This window comes from Mesocricetus auratus, unplaced genomic scaffold (genome assembly GCF_017639785.1).
Source record: "Mesocricetus auratus isolate SY011 unplaced genomic scaffold, BCM_Maur_2.0 Super-Scaffold_100020, whole genome shotgun sequence".
Classification (NCBI taxonomy): Eukaryota; Metazoa; Chordata; class Mammalia; order Rodentia; family Cricetidae; genus Mesocricetus; species Mesocricetus auratus.
Genome location: NW_024429201.1, coordinates 4,888,256 through 4,898,417, shown reverse-complemented (window position 1 = coordinate 4,898,417; position 10,162 = coordinate 4,888,256).

The window sequence follows — 10,162 nt, the reverse complement described above, 5'->3', positions numbered from 1 at the left end:
CAGTTCTGAAATGGTTGCATAGCCATGACGAAGTTATCTGTCTGAGAATGGTTGTTTTTCTACAGAATGACAAGAGTATAACAATTCATTATAGCTTTTAAAGCTCTTCAATCATTTGATTGTTTACTTTCAGATCTTCCCATATTATAAGCTAAAGTCACATGATAGAAATTGAAAGTAGGAATATTTGCATAAATTTTACTCTGTGCTGGCATCATCTAATACAGACAGTAACTCTGTAAGTGGACATGATTGTCCCCATGTACATAGGAAGAAACCAAGACAGTGAAAAAAAAGGAAAAGCCCTTCGTTGAACACACTTTGATCACACATAAAACTGTCAAAGTGCTTGGTTTTTTTTTATTAGCCTCTTCATTATTATATATTTCAATCCATTAAAAGAGCATAATTTATTCATTCAACAGATATATTGGGAGCTGGCAGATGGCTGAGTGTCTGTTTGGTGGAGAACTCAGTGGTCAGCCAGCCAATGAGAGTAAGACCCTCCCAAAACATAAGACAGAGACTGAGAGCCGAAGAGTCATGAAATCTTCCCTGACTCACACAGGCACTTTCATGAATGCCCGCCTATACTCACGCCTACCCATAGTCACACACGCATTTGTGCCTGCCCCAAACGACCCGTTCATGACCACCCACAGTCACACTATGGTGTCAGGTAGGTCAGGCTAGAACAAGGAAAGTGGCCGAGCGTGGGAGAGGAGAGACGGGCCTGTGTGGCAGCAGCACAGGCTGTGATAAAGAGCTAGGGTTTGGGAATTCAGCAGAGAAAATGGCCTTTGCATTGATCCCGTATTTGCCAGACACTTTGTGTGAGCCTCAGTTGCCTTACCTATAAAACAGAGGTAGTAGGTACTTCCGAAGGTTCTCAGGAGACTTGAGGGAGGCAATGTGTATGCGAATTATGTTCCTGTGGCTGCTGTAAGAGCTGACTGTAATCTTGTCCTATCACAGCAGAAATGCATTTTTTTTTACAGTTCAGTAGGACAGAAGTCTGAAATCAGTATGGCTGAGTTAAAATCGAGGTGTCCTCAGGACTACGCTCTCTTCAGAAGGCTTTGGGAAAGAAGCCATATTTTGTTCCTTCCCTCTTCGGCTCTTGGGGATTGCCAACATTTTGTTGTTTGTGATGGCATCACTCGATTCTCTGTCTGCATAGCCCCGCCTCCTGCTGCTGCTCTCATGCAAACTCAATTGTGACTGCTGAAACAAACCACCCGAGCAATAAAAAGACCGTTTTCCCTTCCCGACACTCATGAGCAAAGATCCTTTCCTAAGTAGCATAATGCGGAGAGGGAGTAGGATCTAATTTTTTTGGTGGCAGAGAGGCAAGGTTGTATTCTTCAGCATACTGCAATGTGTAAAGGAACTTGTTACATCAGAGGTCCTAGATAAATGTGAATTTTTGCCATTTCTGTATTAGGCTTTTCTTGGACCATCAAGAAGGTCTGTTACTGAAATGGTCAGGATGTACTATCTACTCCCACTTTTTATTTCTAGGCAGGAGTTTGACAACTTTCGTCTCCCAGACACACCTGTCATTATAAAATCCTTTGGAAAAGAATCCACAGAGATAAATAGCTTTGTGTTAATGCAGGAAATACTTTTTGTTTGTTTTGATAATGCAGCTCAAGACATTAGGGGGATGGTGTTGAGGACCCTGTGGAACATTTGGAGGAGGACTTCTTGCTCACAAGTCATCAGGCAGGCATGGCAATGGACTCTGCGCAGGGCTTAGAGTAGTTATGTATTGATCTCTTCCCTTTCCTCTAAGTGTTACTCACTGTTGCTCATCAGCATATGGCAAGAACTGCAGAGGTCAGGCAGCACTTAGGAGCAATTGAAGAGTCAAAGCACTGGCCTGCAAGTCATTATTGCTTAACTCTACACAGACACATCAACCCTTACATTTGTTTGGACAGAGACAAATATTTTCATAACTCTAAAGGACAAATCACACATTTTAACATGAATACTTATTGCTTAGAAAAAGTAAAAATTGGTATTCCACTTAGAAAATCTCTGTTAATCAGAATAATGAACAATCGTGTTTCAAGAATAAGTAGTAACTAAAGGAATATAAAAGGTTAAGGATGTGACACACTCCAGGTTCCAGTGTTTGTCTGAATTGAATGTCTTTTTGGTCACTGGACTAAACTTCACACATTTACAGTTTGATAGCTGCTTGTCTTCTCTAAGTGTGTTGGTGTCTAGTACACATGTCTATCAAATATAATACATATTGGTTGGCATTTTTACTGCTCCCATTTCCCTTTAATCAAATTACATATATAAATATATCTTTGGTAATCTCACTCTTCTTGAATCAGAAAGCTTGCTAACAAATGCTCTTAGCCCATCTGAACTGAATATACCCCAGAATGAAGAAGCTGAGGCAAAAGGCTTTAAGACCAGTAGTTTGTTTGGGCAATAGATTCCAAAAAACCAGGGTATGGAGTTGAAAAACTAAACCAGGAGCTGCAGAACAGCCAGTTCAAGAGTGATGAGCAAGCTATAGGCAACTTGATTATCATTTCTTTGAAGACCCATTGAGAACTTGCAGAGAAGAGTCCGGGGATTTTCAGGTTAGAAGACAGTACAGTGGATTGTTCATCCATTGGCTTTAGTTCTTCCTGTCCAGGGACCTCTCACATTTTCAGGATTGTCCATGCATCTGAATGCTTACAACTGAAAGTAAAGTGGGCAGAGAGGCTCCAGGCCAGAAAGAAAGTTAGTCCACACAGGGCAGGCAATTTGCTCCTGTGCATAGCTAATTGCTGCATTAGAGTCTGAACTGAGATGGTCCACATGAAAGGTGAGGCCACATGGGAACCCAGTGTCTTAGGTTTTTGTTGCTGTGGTAAGATACCAAACCAAATGTGACTTATGAAAAAAGAGAGTTTATTTTGCCTTACAACTCCAGAGGTAAAGTCCAAAATGGCAACAGTGGCATGACAGCAGGTGCTTGGAGCAGGCAGCTGGGTAACTGCATCTTCAACTGTGAACACCAAGCCCAAAGATCAAACTGGAAATGGAGCAAGGCTTTGAATTCTCAAAGACCCATGCGTGCTATGTGTCTTTATTTTCTCCCCATCACCCTCTGTTACTTCCCCACTTTATATCCATCCCTTCCATTAATGTATTTCCCTAAGTCATATCTTATGTATTAAATGTAGACATACTCAGTGTATAAGAGAAAATGTGTGATATTTGTCTTTCAGCCTTCTAGCTCTCCTTTGTTCTTACCATGAGGGCAAGCTCTCCTGCATTGCCCTGGCTGGTTCACTCCTTGCAGTCATGAACAAGGGTCAGGGCACCTACACCTTCAGGGTCAGCTCTACTGTGTTTCCCAGGTGTGGTACTGGGGCCACTCTCTAGAGTGTTGAAGTTGATGAGGGACAGGGCCAGCTCTCCCACCTGCATCAGGCACTGATGGGCTGGCGTGGGGGGTATTTACATTTCTCAGGGGAGAAATATCCAAACAGTAACTAATAATTGCTCAGGATACAACATCTATGCTGTACTGTTGAATTTGTTGCCAAAAGACTCATAGAAACAGTGAGGATATTGATAATTAAGTGTGGAGTGCTTCAGAAGCATATGTTCAGAAAAAAACTGAACCAGAAAAGGTAGGTTCAATCTAGACTTGAGGGAGAAGCAATTTAGTATATATATATAAGTTGTGCTTACTACTTGGTATCTCTCTGCCTTTTGGGTAAAATCAGAATTTCCTCTAAGCAATGACTCCTATATTCTTGACCTATGTATTATGGTTTTCACAAGCTTATAACATTTACCTAGGGGAGCTGAAGTGTGGTGCTCTGGCCATTAGTGCTGATATGTGACTTATGCAGAATTGTTGGAATGAAATGAAACTTTGGCTGAAACTTTTATCTGAAAAGAGAGTTTCTCTTATGACTGAATTGACAGCAAAGAAGATGGAAAATCCAGCTTTGTAGAAGTCACACTGTTCTTTCTGAGTTTGATGTTGCCTGAGGAAACAAAGTTGAAAAATGGAAACAAAGAAATGAAGACTCAGAAAATTCTGAGTCTCTACATTAGTCAGTATTAGGAGCCAGCATTCACTAAGATGCTTCAAATATACAAGGCAGTAATCTCATGTGTGTGTGTTTATGCCAATTCAGGGTGGATGCTCAGTGGCCTCCGTGACAAAAACAGCAACACATTTTGTAACTTAGGTAGCTTTCGGGTATCTTCTTTTTCTTTTGGTTCTCTCTCTAATTTATTTTGTTTTCCTTAGTCTATTTTAAATGATCTCAGTATTTGATTTCTTAGTTCTTTTTCCACTGGATAATAAATAGGGGAGAATGACTATTAGATAACACAAAGACTCAAAATAGAATAGGGCAATAACTAACACCCATGTTCTACTCCAAGTGGAGTATAAAGGGGAAAAAAAGAATATGAAGTTGGAAGGCGGATGTGAGGGGAGATTGGGAGGGGAGTGTGCATAGTCAAAATATACTGTACAGATGTATAAAATAACAGATAAGTAAAATAAATAATGAAGAGGACAATAAAGTTCACCATGGAACTTAACTGTTGAACTGTGGCAAGCAGATTTGCATGGATGTCATAGTTACATATTCTAGCATTATCATGTAGATGAATGATTCACATACCACATAGCACTTCCGTGCCAATGCCACACTTGTTCCTATAACTATTGATCATATATGCAAATTATGAAGGTTGAAATACTGATCTGGGCCTTAATCCTGGCCATCTTTGAAGGTTCTGCCCTTCCAAGTAGGACACAAGAAAAGTGGATCTGAGTTTGCAGGAAGAACATTCAGTTTAAGTCCAGAAAACCACAAAGTCAATAAGGCCATTGCCTCCCTTTTTATAAGTGTTGGGTTTATTTCTGCTAGGAAATTGGCCTGGATTTTATCCTCTCTGTCATCAAGTAACTCTCATCTCAGTTTCTATGTCTACAGCTTTACCTTCTTTGGGGACAGAAGAAATAAATAAATAGCCATAACTATATCTCCACATATCAAATATGTCTATTTTAAGTTAGCTGAGATGACCAAGTTTATCTTTCTAGTAAAGCAAGCTAATTTTGTGGAGAGGTGGAAATATACTGGCTAAAATTAAAAATCCCCCAACAATTGTATGAAGGTGTAGATCCATGTTTCATTCCCAGTATCCCACCACACTCAGAAAAAAATTTTAAATAGAGTACAATTTCCAGAAACAAAAGTGTGTGATCTTGCCCCAGACAATCTCAGTCTATTTTATAGAGGATGGGAACAGACATTGTTAATTCATGTGTTGCGATTCTATCTTTAACCTCAACTAGTTTTATAAACTGATGTTTTCTTTATAACGGCTAAACATTAAATGGTGATTTTTCATTTCCCCACTGAGGAAGAGCACAGATTTTCTCTGCCTTGGTAGCTCATCGACTTCAAAGGTTTAGTTTCCCCAAATTGTTAGTTCAAAAGACTGTCAAGGCATGACCATATGACTTAGGTTTTACCAGAAGCCAATTGATGCAGAGCCTCAGAAGTCACACAGTGACTAACATGGTGACCTAGGAGAGTCAAACTTTTTTTCTTTGCTTGTGGGGAAGAAAGTGCTGCAAAAGACAAGTGACCCATGGGCAGTAAATGCAAGCCAGTCAACAGAAGCTGCGATTCTAGACACATACGCCAGCCTCATGACAAACTTTGCCAATAGTCTTCTTAGGTGAGACATAGAGGAGACTGAAGCCTGGTTTCTTATCCCTAAGCTGGGAATGAAGTTTTATCACTAGTAGCTAAGTGGAATAGTGGTGGTAAAGAAAAGCAGAGCTCAAATTTTAGTGGGTGGTTGAGCAATTTTATTTTTATACACTGGTTTCCCCAAGAGTTATGAACTTAAGGCTAGCTACCATGTTGGTTCATAATTATAGGGAGAAGTCATTCAAGGCTGTTTACAGAGTGTATATTTTGTCCCACACAGTGTGTTAAATGATATGCTTAGAGTAGTTGTGTTAGTTGCTTCTATCCTTGCTGTGATTAAATACTTGACAAGGATTGACTTAAGAGGGTAAAGGTTGTTGCTTACACTTCAAGAATACAAGCCATTATGGTGAGGAAGTCATGGTGGCAGGCACCAGATGCAGCTCAGCTGGCTGCATTGCTTCCACACTGGGGAAGCAGAAGAGTGGCAGGCGCTAGTGCTCATCTATCGTTCTAATTCTTTAGGCACATCAGCCTAAGGAATGGTATTTCCGCATCTTAGGTGTTCTTCCTACCTCAGTGAACCTAATCAATATGATCTCTCACAGCTGTGCATAGAGGTTTGCCTCCGACATGGTTGCAGAAGCTGAGATTCCTACCTCAGTCAATATAGATGATGTCTAACTCATGAATTGCGAAGGAATAAAGTATGGCCAACTAAGTGTCTTCTTCTATTTGGAATCTGCCTTTTGGGGAAGGGACGTTTCATGGTTTGTCTTTAAACATGAGGTTTTAGGGAGTGTCTTGGTTTATTTTCCTGTTGCTCTGTTTAAATACTTTGACCAAAGCAATTTGAGGAAAAGAGGTTTATTAGGACTCACAGTTCAAGCTACAGCCTACCCTGGCAAAGAAGTAACAGCAGTAGAAGCTTGAAGCAGCTGATGATAGTGTATCTACTGGCAGGATGCAATGAATGAGTATATGCTACTGCTCACCACCCCCTCTCAACTTACACAGTTCAGTTTCTCTGCCCAGGGAATGGTCATGCTCATAACTAAGATGGATCTTGTAACATTGATTAAAACTAATTTAAAATAATTCTCCACGGTATAACTAGAAGCCCATCTCTCCTGTGATTCTAGATTCTGTCAAGTTGACAGTCAACACTAACATCATCGGGGACCTCATCTGAAAGGGGGGGGGTGGATGCTGCTCGCCTAATATCTGGATCAGGAAGACTACTAATTCAAGAACAGAGCATTAGCATCTCCACACGGTCCCAAACATTCTCCTCACTAATAATACAAGTTACACTTTAACTGTGGGACTCCTCATCCCATTTCTTGTTTCTAGTTTTAAGAGATTCTGTAATTAATGGAAATTTGATACAGTCAAATGTTTTTCTGCATCTATGGAGGAAAATGTACAACTTTTCTTATTAGAACATGAAAACAGGGTCTGCAGAAATGATTCAGTGGTTAAGGCATATGCTACTCTTTCAGAGGATCGGAGTTCAGTTCCCAGGACTCATATAGGGTGGCTTACAATTTCCTGTAACTCTAATTCTAGGATATCCAATACTGTCTTCTGGATTCCATAGGCAACCACACACATGTGCACATGCATGCACATGCATCTACACACACAAATAAAAATAAAATAAATATTTTTAAAAAAAAACATAGATATGGTGAATCCCATTGAATTTTATAAAACTGAACCAATCCTGAGATAAACGTTCTTCTTTTTTCTTTTTTCCTTTTATTTATTCTTCTCTCATATAATATATCCCAACCACAGTCTCCTCTCCCTCAACTCCTCTCAGTACCCATCATATTTCCCTCTCCCCCAGATCTACTACTCTCCATATCCTTTCAGAAACAGCAGGCATACCAGTACTACCAACCAAACTTGGTGTAATAAGATGTAATACAACTACGAACAAACCCTCATATCAAGGCTGAAAATGGAAATCCAGTAGGAAGAAAAGGATCCCAGGAGCAGGCAAAATAATCAGAGACACCCCCATTCCTACCATTAGGAGTCTCAGAAACAATACAGGATAAACAACTGAAGCATGTATGCAGAGACTCTAGAGCAGAACCATGTAGGCTCCACGATGGCTGCTTCAGTCTCTGTGAGCCCCTCTGAGCCCTGCTTAGTTGATTCTCTGTGCCATGTTCTCCTGGTGTCCTTTATCCACCCTGGCTCCTACAATTTTTCCTCCCCAAGGGTTCCTTGAGCTCTGTGCCATGTTCTCCTGGTGTCCTTTACCCACTCTGGCTCCTACAGTTCTTACTCCCCTCTTCTTAAGGGTTCCTTGAGCTCTGCCTAATGTGTAAACTCTACTTTAATCATACTATATAGTGGCAAGATTTGGTTTGCTAATATTTTGCTGGAATTTTGTTTATAGGTACATGGAGAATGTTGAGTTTTTGTTAGTGAAGTAATACTGGTCTCACAAAATATGGGAAGGTTTCCCTTTTTGTGTTCTGGAGTACTTTGTCTAGAGTTGCTATTATTTCTTTCTTAATGTTTAGCAAAATTTACCAATAAGGGGGTAAGTTTTAAATTATTAATTTGATTTTTATTATTATGCAGAGCTATTTAGATTATATTTTTTGTTAAGAGAATTTGAGGAGTTTGTCCTTCCATGAGCTCATTCACTTTACCTGTCATATCAGATTTATGTTTGTGAAACAGGAAATGCAGACTTGGAAAGTAGCTGCTTATTATTCTTGAGATGTCTGCAAAATCTACAGTGATGAATTCTTCAAGCCTGATATTTATAACTCATCATTTCTGTCCTCTTTCCTTGCAGCATTTTAAAGATAATGCTCTTTTATCTTGTATGGTTGCTGAAAGGGAATCACCTGCAATTCTTGTCTCATTTGACAAGACAGTGATTTTTTGTCTATTCTAAGGCCTTTAAGGTGGTCTATCTATCTATCTATCTATCTGTCTGTCTGTCTGTCTGTCTGTCTGTCTATCTATCTATCTATCTATCTATCTATCTATCTATCTATTGGTTTACAACAGTTTGTCTAATATATGCCCATTTGTATTAGACTTTCCTTTATATACTTCCTTCATAGGTTTCTCCTAGATCCTTGGCTCTATAACTTGTTGTCTTCCACAAGTTGTTGTTAATAAGTCAAGTTAATATTGTCAGGACACAATTTAAAAAGATAAGGACAAAAATTGAAGAGATCATACTGCATGATTGTAAGGAAAAAGGGTCAGCCAAAGAAACATACCATGAGCAGAGCCAAAGAAACACACTTTGGCCCTGCAACCAGAACCAAAGAAATGCACCATGACCCTAAAACCAGTGCCAAAGAAACACACTTTGTCCTTGGTATCAGAGCCAGTGAAAGAAATACACCCTAGCCCTAAAATTAGAGACAAAAGGCTCAAAAAGACCAATGAAAGAAACACACTTTGGCCCTGAAACCAGAGCCATATATGACCCTGAACTGTGCAGAAAACCAACCAATCCATAAGCAGGAAATCTATCCATTCTGAGTCCAGGGATTGAAATTTGACCAATCCCCATCCTGAACATCTCCCTGGAAAAACTCTACCACTAAGAAGCACTATATAAACCCTGTGCCTGTTCAGCTTGTGGCTGTCCAACTGTCTCCTACCCTGGCAGAGGCAGCCACTCTCCTGGTTTCTTCCCTCCCAATAAATCTCTTGAATGAGGTTTGGGTGAAGATCTTCTTTTGCTGGAGCAGAAATGACACTGGGAGAAGCACAGCAGAGCCAAGTTTTGCTGGGGAAACCTTCTCGTGGTGAAGTGGAGTTGTTACACTCCATACTCAGAGGACCAGGGGACCAGAGTCAAATTGGAACTGTAACAGCTTCACTGGGGAAACCCACTCCTGCCAGAGCAGAGCTGTTAAATTGGGAAGCTTTTCCCTAAAGCAAGGCTGTAAGCTGCTATGCTTATTGTGATCTGTGATATTCCTTGGCTCCTGATTGCCAGAATACTTTTCCCTCCAAGCTGCAACACTACGTATTCTGTTGCTCCTGAGTGCCAGAATCCCTGTCCATCTGATCCATCATAATGTTTATGTACATAATGTATGTATTATGTACATACATATACATACATACTATGTATGTATATAAATATCTATAATAATAAAATAATGTGGTATTGTGTGGAGATCAGACTACAGATGTTAAACCAGGACCCAAATTTGTAAACCATCCCCAGATAATTCCCGTGTATATGTGTCAATTTTGAGAAACAATGTGATAGAATAAGAAACATCTGTACTAGATATCCTCCACCATAGAACTGTCTCTATGTTAGTCCATGCCTCTTGCCTACATCATTTTATTGTTCATTTTTGGTCTAAGCTTAAGTGTTATACTTGGTTCTTCCTTCCTTCTCCATCTCCTTTAAGATCATATCAACCATAAGATATCATAAGAGGAAGTGACAC